At 39.4% G+C, this 13,797-nt stretch overlaps 2 non-coding genes across 2 annotated transcripts; both read left to right on the forward strand.

Annotated features, from left to right (window-relative positions):
• The first annotated feature begins 1,559 nt into the window (after nucleotides 1-1,559).
• trnaf-gaa (transfer RNA phenylalanine (anticodon GAA)) lies at nucleotides 1,560-1,632 on the forward strand. Its single transcript has one exon. It is a non-coding gene; the product is annotated as a tRNA-Phe (tRNA).
• Nucleotides 1,633-7,655: 6,023 nt separating this feature from the next.
• trnaf-gaa (transfer RNA phenylalanine (anticodon GAA)) lies at nucleotides 7,656-7,728 on the forward strand. Its single transcript has one exon. It is a non-coding gene; the product is annotated as a tRNA-Phe (tRNA).
• The last annotated feature ends 6,069 nt before the right edge of the window (nucleotides 7,729-13,797 follow it).

Raw genomic sequence — 13,797 nt, forward strand, 5'->3', positions numbered from 1 at the left:
TTCCTGAAGGAGTCACCAGTGGCCAGGTGTCTGCAGCATAGAAGAAAACATTAAATTTAGCTGACCTGAAGTGAATGTAGGTGGCAGTCTATATTAAATCTGTTGTTACTTGTACTATTTTATTGATATGGCTGAAAAGGTGAAAGTACTCAAGTATTTATGCTATTACATTATTGCAGTGGATAAAATGAGCTAATTTTCTATTGAAATGCATGACAAGCAGGTCAAGATCTAGGATTTACCCATAAATTGTACAAATTGCGCATGAATTCAGACTTTTCATAAATCAACATCATGAAGTAGACTAATAATTTCATCAGCCTTTTACATGCTGTTATCTTATATACTCTGTGTGTGTGTGTGTGTGTGTGTGTAATTTTATGTAACATTACGTTTTTAACTTTTTTTTCTTCATTTTATGTCTATTTTTAAAGTGAAGCACACAGTGCATGTAATTTCTTTGTTGTAAAGCACTTTGAGCTGCATTTCGTGTATGACAGGTGCTATACAAATAAAGATTATCATTATATTATGCCGTTATTACATTATTATACTTTTCATCCGTTTATTGAAATTGAATCACAGCAAAATGTGGGTTCATACCACTATAGTGTCAGATAAGCCGACGTATGACTTGCTAGATACAGTGAATATTTACTGATTTTGACACAACACCGGAGACAGATGGACAGGTGCTCCGCAGCTGAAATGGAGCGCCTGTAGTTGGTGTCCTGCCGGGAGATCCTGGCGCCAACCGTCTGGATGATAGCCGCTTCAGCAGAATAGGGTGAACCCAAAAACGACGGCGTTTGGCCCTCCGATGCATCTGGTACTTCCAGAACAGGTACAATGCAGCGATGGTGGTTATCTCAGCCATGGTTGAGGAGAGAATGGCGGGCAAGATGTTGTTATCTAGTGAAATGGGCGGGCTCGCTACTCGCACGACTGACGCGATAACGCAAATTAACAAAATGGTCAGGCGTATAAACTCACACGTTACTCGCGTTACGCGTGAGTAATTCGCTTCGCTTGCGCCCGGTGTGAACACTACATAATGTTTTTCTTCCAGTAGGCCAAATGGAAACACGTAATGTTACACACATATCTGCCCCGCTCACTCACTATCCAATCGGAAGCCTTCCCAGCACCAAACCTTACGTAAATGCGTCTTCCTTGTAAACCCCCATTTGGAATGACTATATCCCATCTAAACTCGAAGGGAAAAAAGTTAAATCCGAATGATTTCAATCGGGTTAATTCATTCCAAATGAAAAGTCGTCATGTAACCATAGCCACTGTTTTGAAATACCCAGATAAAGTCGGCAGGATCACCTTGATCCCTGACTGAGAAAAGGAGGATTTCATTAGTTGAAAGTTTTGAAATACTGGGCCCAGATGCTTGACGAATGGAATGGATGGTTTTGCACTGTTATGGCGCCTTTCATTTCTTCTAAATTCAAAATTTATTGGTGACTTGCTGGAACACTTGTAAATTTTGACGCTAGTACCTAGGTGGCAGATAAAATGCCTTGCAACAGCACTCCCCATGCACACTGAGGGCCGAAATAGCTCAGCTCAGAGAGCGTTAGACTGAAGATCTAAAGGCCCCCAGTTCAATCCTGGCTTTCGGCAAGTGAGGCAAGCGTTCTCTATTTACAGAAACCACACGTGTACGTTAATGTGCCATATTCATGTGTGAACTTGCATTGGGATGCATTCCCTCTGCTGCTCCTGTGAAGTGGCACAATTGAAAGTCATAGCAAAGAGCATATCCAAGACTGTGTACATGAAAACTTGACAACTATTCCCCTGGTATGCAAGGCTTGTACATCACCCTTTATTTCAACAATTTGGAGCAGAGACTGCAAAACTCAGAACCAGCCTGACACAAGTTTATTGTAGAAATGATTGTGCCTATTCATTGGCTTCATTTCTGACAGAGGTTCAGGGAAAATTGCTGATTATTCAACATTCTTTAAAGGTATAGTTAGCGCGAATAACCGGGTCATTCCTGGATATTGGTGACTTTTCTGTCCCCAGGAAATAAATATATAAATGAAAAATAAAAAAAATGAAAATATTTATGATGAAAAGCTTTTATTATAGATTGGGGATAGATATTAGGTCTTCTTTATAAGATTAACACAAAATAATAAATGTATTATAAATATATTTATTTTCATTTTAAATACCTTTTTTTTGGGAACATACACTCCTTTTTACAATGTCCGCAAAACAAATTTTCAGTTTCAATGAGACACATTTGCGATGTAATTATAAATAAATAGAAATGTGCCTTATTATTGTATAAATCAAGTTAAAATCTCTCTACTTATAAATATATATCAGTGGAAGCAATTGTTATTATTTATCTTTTTTATAATTTACTGTGTGTCCTCGATATCGTGTTCCACCCTGTTAGTTTGTGGTTTTTCACCTTCTAAACAAAAAGAACCTACAATTCCCATGAAGCCACATTCAGGAAGTGTGATCACTCTTTTGGCGGGAATTCAAAAGAACAAAGAGAGGTGAGTCCCAGCTTTCTGTTTGTCTTTTTTTACAAGTTTTATGATGTTAACCTGTATGTCCTACTCTTAACTTTCCACCATATCATGCTAAATTGTGAAGAAAGTAAGCAACATTTCGAAATAATCATTAACATGTTTGATATATATACTAAAGAACTGTTTGTGTGCAGAGTTAGCTAGCTATAGATGGCCATAGATAGATATATATATATACGTAGATGCTGCATTCAACGGTGCCAGGAGACTATTTATGATTAAAATCATCATTACTTGCATTCTTGAATTGTCAACCGATTTTCATGCGGTTTGGTTTGTTACAATCGTCAGACATGTAGTTATGATACAGGATACTTGGTTAAATAAAAAAGTTTAAAAGTTAAAAGTTTTTCATACCGAAATATTTGATCTTATGTAGATAAAGTAACAGTAATAGTTCTACAACACATTAATAATTAAATGACATCATGGTGGGCATTGTGCATCTAGTAAGAAAAAAGAATATTTATTACATGGGGAAAGTTTAGTTTAAATTTTGATTATAAATGTTTATTCACATTTCACACAATGTGCAAAAAAATAGTGTATCAGCAGGGTTGTGCCGAGCTGTAGTATAGATTCTGATTAACAAATGTTGGTTTTGTACAAGTGCAAATAAATGACTTAGAGCTGCATGTTTACACAACATTTTGCTTTAATCTCATATGTATAACACCACAGTGCTCATGGGAGCCTGGACACAGAACTGTTTACATTATTAGGTCATATTTACAAAAAATACAGTGTATAGTAACTAGTATTATTTTTAGGAGTCTGCCCAGTCCTGTCGTAGTCCTCAGGTTTGAAGTGACAGCTGCAGCTGACTGAGGAGTCACTTGGGACAAAGTCCTTTCTCCTCACTGCTGCTACCCATGCCCGTCTCCTATCTGTGTTTTTTGGGAAACTACACACAAAATAAGTGTGTCAGAAAAATGCAGTTCCACATAATTTGTAGTTACAATTCAGGCCACAAATTAACTATTACGTTATACTGCTTTATGTTACGTTGATGCCATGAAACACATAGCTGACAATTTGGAATAACACATACACTGACATAGCTGTTTGACAAAGCATCATAATTTTATAAGTAATATTATATAAAGGTTAACCTTTTTTCTTCTTTCTTCAACAAAGACTGCCCGAAACTAACCTCAAGTGGCTCAAAGAAACACAACGACAGTCGTTCACTGGTAACCACACATTATGCCTAACGACTGTTGCTCACCAGTGGCCCCACTCACTCCTAACGACTGTCGTTCACTAGTGTGACTCACCTGACCCAAACAATGGTCCAGTGAAACTCCACTAACGAAGTATTGTCTTATGAGGGTGGTGGGTGTACACCTCCACAGAGGTTAAAAACCTGAGTCTTACTCCACTGTTTGTCAGACTAGTGAGGACTAGTCAGACCGATGCGTTGAGAACTGATGAAGCTGCTTGGATAAGAGGCGAAACGTCTTCTAGACAAAATCAAATGTCCAGTTGCCTACGATTTAATTGTTGCCATTTGTGACGGAAAGGAGTGTGGAGGAAATGCTGGAGGTAAGTTGAAACAATGATGTTTATTTTTCTCTCTCGTCTCTCTTATTGTCATAGAGGAAACCTCAAATGACCACCAATGTACTGATAAGTGTTCTATATCTATCCAAGAAAAATGTAATGAAAAGTCTTTAATTGTCATTGTAAAAATATACAATGAAATTTCATTGCACCAATGTAAAATAGATCTCATCATAAAGTAATAAGTAATAAAAAGATAATATTAAATAAATCACATTCACTTCACTTTCTAAGTGCACATTTCTCTCTCTTTCTCTCTCTCTCTCTCTCTCTCACTCACACACACACACACACACACACACACACACACACACACACAGTCAGCAGGTATACATAGCCAACATATGCTGTAAACATAAAATAAATAAATATTATTTCACATGATGTAAGTTATTTCAAGTCATTGTTTAAGTGATTTCACAGCAAACCTTAAAGGGATTGAAGTGTTTATATACTTACCCAAAATGTAGACAAGTACTGCAATTAATCATGACAATTATTAATACAATAGAATGAAATATAACCATATGTCCACCTAAAACAAAATACAAAACATTCCATAATTTACCTAAGCTTACTTACCTACATATGATAAGCCATGTTCTTGTACTGTTTTCAGGTACCCCCTTTGACTGCTATCAAAGGAACGATGAAGATACATCAAATCATGAACACCTCCCTGGGCAAGATAAAATACAGAGACATAACCTGTCAGTGTCAAAAGGACAAAGGGGTTATGGATTGCCCATGCTTTGATCTCAAAGAAGCAACTCTGCAAGATGTTGTGGCATCAGATGTCCCTACCATTGAACCTCTGTGGCGTCCAGAGGTTATTACCAGTGGCCATGTTGGGAGGTGGTGTGGTACGATGATGACCCCTACCCTGGCATCATAATGACTGTTGAAGAGAACAACATTCAACAACAACAAATTCTTCTGGCCTGGCCCTCGCAAAGATGTCAGCTGGTATGCTGACAGTCAGGTACTGTGCCTGATTGAAGAGCCTCAAGCACTAAACAAAAGGTCAGTGCAACTGGACATGGCAACATGGAGATATGTTAAAGAATATATGGCACAGTAGGTAGATTACCTCATATGTCAAAGAAAATATAGACTTGACTTCTAAGTATAAATTGAGCATTCTGCCAACATGTTCTGCTTTATATGTTCAAAGTTGGCTGTGGAACTGAGGAATTTTCCCAAAGATGACACAACAGTTTTAAAGTTCCCATGACATGCTGTTTATCAACAATTTTATATAGGTCGGCCCCACAATAGTGTATTTTAAGTGTTTTACCTCAAATTCAGCCTTGGAGCCACATTACAGCCAGATATGCCTTGTTTTGTTTGAATTTTGACTCTGCTTTTATTGTCAAGCATTTTGTACTTCGTTTGAAAAGTGCTATATAAATAAAATGTTTTATTATTATTATTATTATTTATAAGTCTCTAATTATTAATTGATTAATTAATTAATTAATTAATAATAAATGAATGAATTAATGTGTTTAATGTTAATGTTAATGTATGTTTAATAAAATCATTGTTGAAACTCACTGAGTCATTGTTGATAATTCCACCCTGTTAGGATCCTTTCCACCCTGTTAGTCACTTTTTTTTTTTTTTAAATAACATAACAACTTTGATAAATATTTTGCATGTTTTTATGTTTATTTGCAGAGCTGAAAGGGATTAACAGCATACATATGTTTTTTGAGCAAATTTGCTATTATTTACCCTTTTGGGTAAATTGGGTACAAAATTATGATGGTCCTAAACAACGAACACACGTTCTACTTAACATGTGTTCGTTGTTTAAATAAATTTAAATAATAATAATTATGGGTGGATTGTTTAGACATGGACTGTGAGAGAGTTCCACCCTGTTAGGGACATATTCATAGGTACTACAAAGTGTTAATTATGTAAATATTTAACAATACTTAGTTTTTATATTTACATAATTAACACTTTGTAGTACCTATGAATATGTCCCTAACAGGGTGGAACTCTCTCACAGTCCATGTCTAAACAATCCACCCATAATTATTATTATTTAAATGCTTAAGCTCTATCAATAAAAGCTCCTGAAGGTTAAACATGTCATTTACCTGATATAATAATAAAAACACGAAAAATGTATTCTTTTTTCCACAGAAGCTAGCACATTGAAAAGTCAATAGCCAGGAATGACCCAACCAACACATATGGGTCTTCAAAGTCAATATGAAATCCTGCCTCTGCTCTTCAGATGTGTTCCCTAGTAAGACATGTCTTACACAATGGTCACAATCTGACAATCTGAATGTGCAGATGTTTTTTGTTTTTGTTTTTTTTTGTAAGAAAAAATGCACCTCTCAGAGCCTGGATAGCTCAGACGGTAGAACATCAGACTTTTAATCTGAGGGTCCAGGGTTCAACTCCCTGTTCAGACGTTCTGTTGACACCTTCAACGCTTCCCACAAGTGTTTCTCTCAATGGAAGACACCTTGCTATAATGCTGTTGACTTCAAACCCAACACTTGACCAGTAGTAAAACAGCTCTTTCCATTCATGCATCTAAAAAAATATGCATAGCTTCCCTTGCAATGTCCAATTGACCCTTCGCTAAGCCTCTCCCTTAAACAGTCACTGTCCAATCCTACGTTAGCAACCAAGAGGTCCGTCAAGCTTTCAGCAGAAGCTACTATGCCGAAGCCTAAAAGTGTCGAAGGTGGTGCTGAGTTTTTCCCCTTCCTCAAGCCCAAGACCCTGGGAGAGAGATGCCAGATATGGCTAAAACAGTGTGAAAGACCACACGAATAGCTAAATCCAGCAAAGATCAATAAAAACACCTACGATTGTTCCAAGTTAAGATACTAACTAACGTTAGCTAATGCTAGTTTTGTGTGCTAGCTGCTCTCCCTTTGTCTGCCCCAAGGAGGGAACATAACTCAACATTAACTTAAATTTAAACCATATATTGACTTACCCTGCTGTACAGGAACCTTCCTTGTTCCTGTATTTGTCCTTCATGTGAAGTGTCAACACGTGGGGTGCCTGATCCTTGCATTGCGATTGGTGAGCTTTCCCCTCTATTTTAATGTTCTCGTGATTTATACTCTGCCAGCAGATGATACTGTGAACGTAGCTCTCACATGCACATTGACGACCTTTCTGTTGGCTTCTCTCTGATATCTCCGAACAGTTTTTCCAGAAATTTGATGTTACTTCGTTTAGAATATCTCTCACTGATATCGCTGATAACTCCATATTTCTTATGCAAGGAGCGAAAGCTTGACGGACGTGGCAACGGTAACTAAGGAGGGCGGGGCTTAGCGAAGGGTCATTTGAGTGTGAAAAAGCCTCTTTGCAATCATCAGATGCCTGACGAATGGAATGGATGGTTTTGCACTGTTATGGCGCCTTTCATTTCTTCCAACCATTCAAAGTTTATTGGTGACCTACTGGAACACTTGCAAATTTTGACGCTAGTACCTAGGTGGCAGATAAAATGCGTTGCAACAGCAGTCACTGTGCACACCGAGGGCCGAAATAGCTCAGCTGGGAGAGCGTTAGACTGAAGATCTAAAGGCCCCCAGTTCAATCCTGGGTTTCGGCAAGAGAGGCAAGCGTTCTCTATTTACAGAAACCACACGTGTGAGTTAATGTGCCATATTCATGTGTGAACTTGCATTGGGATGCATTCCCTCTGCTGCTCCTGTGAAGTGGCACAGTTGAGGCGCTGTCCACACCAACGCGGGTATTTATAAAACCGTGACTCTTTGCTCACAGTTTGGCCTTTCATCAACATGTAACCACAGTTTTGGGCCCCTGTAACCGGAGTTATTTGTAACCGGAGTCCAGGGTGAACTTTTTGGAAAAGTCCGGTGTCAGCAGTTGTGTGGACAGGATAACCGCAGTTATTTTGTCTCGTCTCCATTGTATGACATCACAGTGTAATTGTCATGATTAATTGCGACGTAAACAGAAAACAGCTGTGTTATTACCCGATCCAGTGTGTGCGAGACATGATATGAGGATGGACTTAAAGAAAATACTGCTGCTATTTAGCAGCATATCAGCACTTTGTGGCTGTATCATACAACCAGACGTTGCGCTAGACTTTTTCGTCGCTGGTCATTTTGACCGACAGGGCCATAAAAATCCAGTCATAATCTATTTTTACCGGTCATTTTAATTTTAATTTTTAAATGATAATAAAGATATTCAAAGACATTTTGTTTTCATTCGTTCGTTTTTAATAAATCCAACAAGCAAGTTATAAAGTATGCATTAATAAGGACATGAACGAAAAGATGAACAGACATCCACACACCCGTGCCATTATGCTTTGCCCTGGACACACCGGACGGCACTAACGCATCACTAACGCGTCAGGTGTGTCCAGGGCGTTATGTAGTTATGCCTGAAGGCTCAGTGACACAAAATTAAAATTGTAATGAAGTGATTAGGGAATTGAAAAATGTGTTCAGTTATGCACTGTTGTGTTATTATAAATTATAAACACAGTATTTTCTCCTCACGTTCCTCAGTGCGTGCTGTTGTTATTTTATTTTGAAAATTGGCCGGATTCTCTCGTCTTTTCTGTGTCTGACTTTCTGTTTGGTACGATCCACTCTATCCAGCTTGACGTAAGTGCTTGCAGCTCACGTGAAAAATACACCACATGCCGAAGTGAAGCACTGCCTCTGCGGGCGCTCCGCTCTGCTCAGCGGCCTGTGTAGACAGTGAGATAGGTTAACATGGGCGCCAATTGAAAACTGCCTCCGCTGCTGGACACTGCGCTTCGGATCCGCGTCCGGTGTGTCCAGGGCGTTATGTCAACAACGCTACGTGAAGCAGATGAATGACTTTTTCTCTGCAATGTGAAAATGGCAGCCACTTAAACCACTGAATGTGCACTCCGCCACCAAGTGGGCGGGTCCATGTCATTGGCAGGCGTATTTCTACCTTGATGGTGCTCTGCGACCAGCTGGGTCAGCTGGGAAAGGCTTGAGGCGAAGCAAGCTCACAGCTTATGTGTTTGCCACTTTCTTTTTCATTTTAACCCACACCATGATCTTTTCCTAACCCTAACCAAGTGGTTTTTGTGCCTAAACCTAACCAGACCTTAACCACAGGGCATCATGATGATTTCGGAACAGACATCGGAACAATGGGTTTAATCTGGTTGGAACAATGGGATGTCGGACCAATGGGCTGTCGGACCAATGGGCAGTTCCCAAGTGGGCAGGGGTGGTAATTGCAACCGGTCAAAATGACTGATGGCCTTCAGATTTTCCGGTCATTGTTGTAAAAAAACCGGTCAATGACCGAGAATATCCGGTTAACGCATACAACTAACGCTACTCAGCGGCATGATGACACAGTGATTCTCATGGAGCTGCTGAGGAATCAGAATCTGTCATAAGACTGATTTCGACACTCTGGAGTTCTTTTTGCTGAGTGGCTGGGGGGGTTCAGAGATTGTTGTTTTTCTGGTAATTTTACTGCCTTCTGATTGGCTACAATGGCCTTACAGTTAGGAGTTGTATCGACACCTACTGCTTTGGCATGTGTATTACATTGCTTGATAGTGGAATTTGCGGTGGAATGTGGACGGAGGTATTTTTATTATACCGCTCATATGGACACAGATTTTTTAAAAACTGGAGGCCAGAAAAGTTTGGTTTTTAAAATACCCATGCTCATGTGGACTAGGCCTGAAAGTCATAGCAAATAGCATATCCAAGACTGTGTACATGAAAACTTGGCAGCTATTCCCCTGGTGTGCAAGGCTTGTACATCACCCTTTATTTCAACAATTTGGAGCAGCTGCGATCTGCAAAACGCAGAACCAGACTGGCACAAGTTGATTGTAGAAATGATTGTGCCTATTCATTGGCTTCATATCTGACAGAGGTTCACGGAAAATTGCTGAGTATTCAAAGTTTCTTAAAGGTATAGTTAGCGTACGTTGCACTAACTGGTCAAGATGGGTTTTTTTCCCAACTCTTTCAAGTGTGAAAGTAATATAACCAACACATATGCATCTTCAAAGTAAATATGAAATCCTGCCTCTGCTCTTCACACTTTTAGAAGAGATGTGTTAAAAAATGACACAAAAAATGTGTTGTTACATGTGTAACACATTTTGTGTGGATTTCAACACAAGTTGTGTACAAAAATGCACAGAAAGCTAACACATTTAATGTGCTGGACAGTTTAACACAATGTGTGTGTTACTTTAAGAGGCGGGAAGGGATCACCCTTTACGTGTGCTCAGTGTTGCCAACTTAGCGACATTGTGGCTATATTTAGCGACTTTTCAGACCCCTCTAGCGACTCTTTTTCAAAAAAGCGACTAGCGACAAATCTAGCGACTTTTTCTGATGTTATTGAAGACTTCTGGAGACTCTTGTGAGAGCATGTATCATTCTTATTCTTCTCAGCGAGCAGCAGATGCTGCCATGGGCTCCTCTCTCGCCCCAAAGCGCTCACAGAAGGCCCGGTCCTCCCTCCCAGCAGCAGTCAGAGCAGGGGATGTTAACCCCTCCACGTCCAGACTGCAAGCGAATCGCGTATGCGCTGGCTGATCCCGACCTGGTTTACAGTCAGGGCGGGATGTAAATGTAAAATTTTCTTTGTCTAATATAAATCACTGAAAGAAGGTTCATTTGTAGTTCTAAACATATTCAGGGTGTTTTTTTACTCAGTTTTTGTCTCTCCCACGACGTTATTCCTCTCTCCTACAGCAGCCATTCCATACATGCATATGGACAATTATGCAAATTAGGCGATGACATCATTTAGCGACTTCTAGCGACTTTTAGGACAGCCAATAGCTACTTTTCTTACTGAGGAGTTGCCAACAGTATGTGTGCTTTACTCTAAGACAGATAAAGGGGAGGAAGATGGAGGCTGCTTCGCCTGGGGTGCTGTCGGACTCTTCGGTAAGTATCCATTACCAGTTTAATTGGAACTATCTCATCGAGGTGTTTATCAGTCAGTTAAATTCGACATGTGTAGAAACCACCAGCTAAATCATATCTCTAAGAAAATCCAGATATGGTAAACTTGCCGTTTTGTGCAGCAGGGTTGTCGAACAGTAAGCTAACGTTAACGTTAGCTGTTAATGTTAGCTTAAGTCCTACTGTGCTTGCTACCAAAATTATACCAAGTAAAATGCAGTTTAGGACAGTATAGCAAAACAGTCGCTCATTCCATAAAGTCCGCAGAAACCTCATCTAGTTTTCTTTAACAATTAACAGGGTTTGCAGTCAGTGCCACAGTAATTCATTCATTTAGCAATTCAACACCACCATTTAGCTGGTTTCACTGCAGAGTTGAGGGGGGGGGCAACCGTTGAGACTTATGGTAACGTTAACTTAATTCATGTTTTCATTTGTGTTTTTTTCTTAAATCACATTTATTTAGTACATTCATTTAATGATACATGAATCGGGACCTGCAAGTAACGTCATTTGGGCATCTGCCAGTTGTGTTTTATGGTTAGACAGACACGTTTGCTTGTTATTTGAGTTTTAAGCGGGCAAAATAAAGGTGTATTCGGCCTGGAAACCACTTGTTTAGTGCTGACACACTAGAGACGAAGATAAGCATTGTGCTCCACTCAGGATAGATTGTGCTTAGAGGGAATTATTTCCACCAGACATTTTGACTATATATTTTTTTAAATTTCAAAATATTGGACAGATTTTACAAGCCAAAGACTTGTAAGTTTATTACAATATTAATGACACGATTATTAATGTGTGTTATGTAGTAAATGAGATAAAGAAATAATTACCTTAAATAAAACGGGAATGATTAATATTTAATAGCCTGAGTGTCAGACTGAAGCTCCCAGAACCTTCAGTCTGACATGGCTTCCATTGAAGGCGATTTACAAGGGGGAGGGAATTTGATTTTTTCCCTAACCAATCAGTAGAGATCAACGACTCACCCAGAATCTGACGTCATTAGTATCCATGCCTCGGTGGTGCCGAAAACAAGCGAGCATTGCCCGTTTAAAATGTCTCCGTCGTCGTGCACGCCCATCTGCATCGCCGTTAAATCCAGTTTAGCAGCTTCCTTAATTTGGTTCTCCATTAACGCAAGTAGTGGCGAAATACCTCGATAGCATCGTCAATGTGGTCTGTAGGATCTGTAGTGGTCGCCATTGTTGCTATCCTCACCAGTTACCCATCGGCGTACAGCTTGACATCAGCGTGGCGCTGATTGGCGAATCGCTAGACCCCCGGCGTTCATTGGTCCATCCAGCGTTTGGACGAGATAAATCGCAAATTCATTGAAGTATGCCAGACCAGAGATGCAAGCCTACTCAGTTGAGTGGGCGGGGTCTATGGTCTGGAACCAGGCTAAATATTTAAGGCTTTTGACCATGTGCCTTTATTATTTTAACAGTGATGATTATGTATAGAATATAAACACATGCAGGTCCATAATATTGCTCATTATTTTCTGCAATGACATGTCAAAATGGGCACCGCAAAAAGTGCCTATGCCCTGTATGCTCCAAATAAAATTATTTTGTAAATATCATTTATCATTTGTAGAAAATTGAAGTTAGTCCTTAAATTTTGTATTTGTTTTTCTTTTTCTTATGTAGCAGCTAAAATGGTACTCTCTGGAAATGACCCTGGACCACCACCAAAGACAGTCCTTGTTTTAATCTATAAAAATGGCACTGAAATGTGCAAGAAACTGTTCCATGTTAACAGTGCCTCACAACTGTTGGACGCCTGTTACTCAGAGTTTTCACACCCCGTGCAGCTGGAAAGATTTCTTCGCTGTAACAATGACTTTAAAGAGTACATTGACTGTGACACAAGTGTGGATGTTAATGATTATGACTTTTCACTTTAATGTTAAAAATGAAAATGAAATGAATTGTTGACCAAATGTCTTAATGCTAGGTAAAAGGTTTTTAAAGAAACTTTGAAGTTTCATTAGTGAAACAAGACATGTTGACTAAGTGTTTTAAAATGTTTAAAAAACATTTCTTGAAATAAATAATTTTTCAAAATGATTCCAAGTGGCATTTTCCTTTTTATTCATTGTATTCTGCCATTTGTTTAGAGTAACACAAGCTTGTGTTCGATCACTGTGTAATTTTGAGTAGCGCACGAATGTGTTACAGTGGGAGCCACTCAAAAATTCCCGTTTCCATGACTGAACCTCGGCAAGTCCGTGGCAGATCCGTGACTGCCCCGTGCAAGCCTGCCGCCTGCTCCGTGGAGTTAATTTAATCCCCCGCGATGACGTAGAAATGCAGCCCTGACTTGTAACGCCCCTAGAGACCTGTGTGAAAACCAGTTGCAATGCTTCATTTGTCCACAGGGAGGAGCAGTGAATATCACCAAAATACTGTAATATCTGCAGATTTGGGAAAGACGGCTTATCAGCTGGTCCATGGCTCCACGGAGTCACTATTTAGCCTAGTAGCATTTTATGACTAGGTCAAATTACAACTACTGTATGCAACCCATGTTTTTTAAAATAATATTACCATGTGAAAAGCCAAGATAACGCTCTCTTTTTATCTTTCAAAACCTACTTGTCCCTGTGTTTCCCGTTAATTAGGCTACCCCAGTGGAATTAAACTCCATCTCATTTACCATGCTTTGCGTGACTTTTTTGCCGTGTTATCATGATTCAAACTGAG

The sequence above is a fragment of the Epinephelus fuscoguttatus genome, linkage group LG20, assembly GCF_011397635.1.
Source record: "Epinephelus fuscoguttatus linkage group LG20, E.fuscoguttatus.final_Chr_v1".
NCBI classification, from domain to species: Eukaryota; Metazoa; Chordata; class Actinopteri; order Perciformes; family Serranidae; genus Epinephelus; species Epinephelus fuscoguttatus.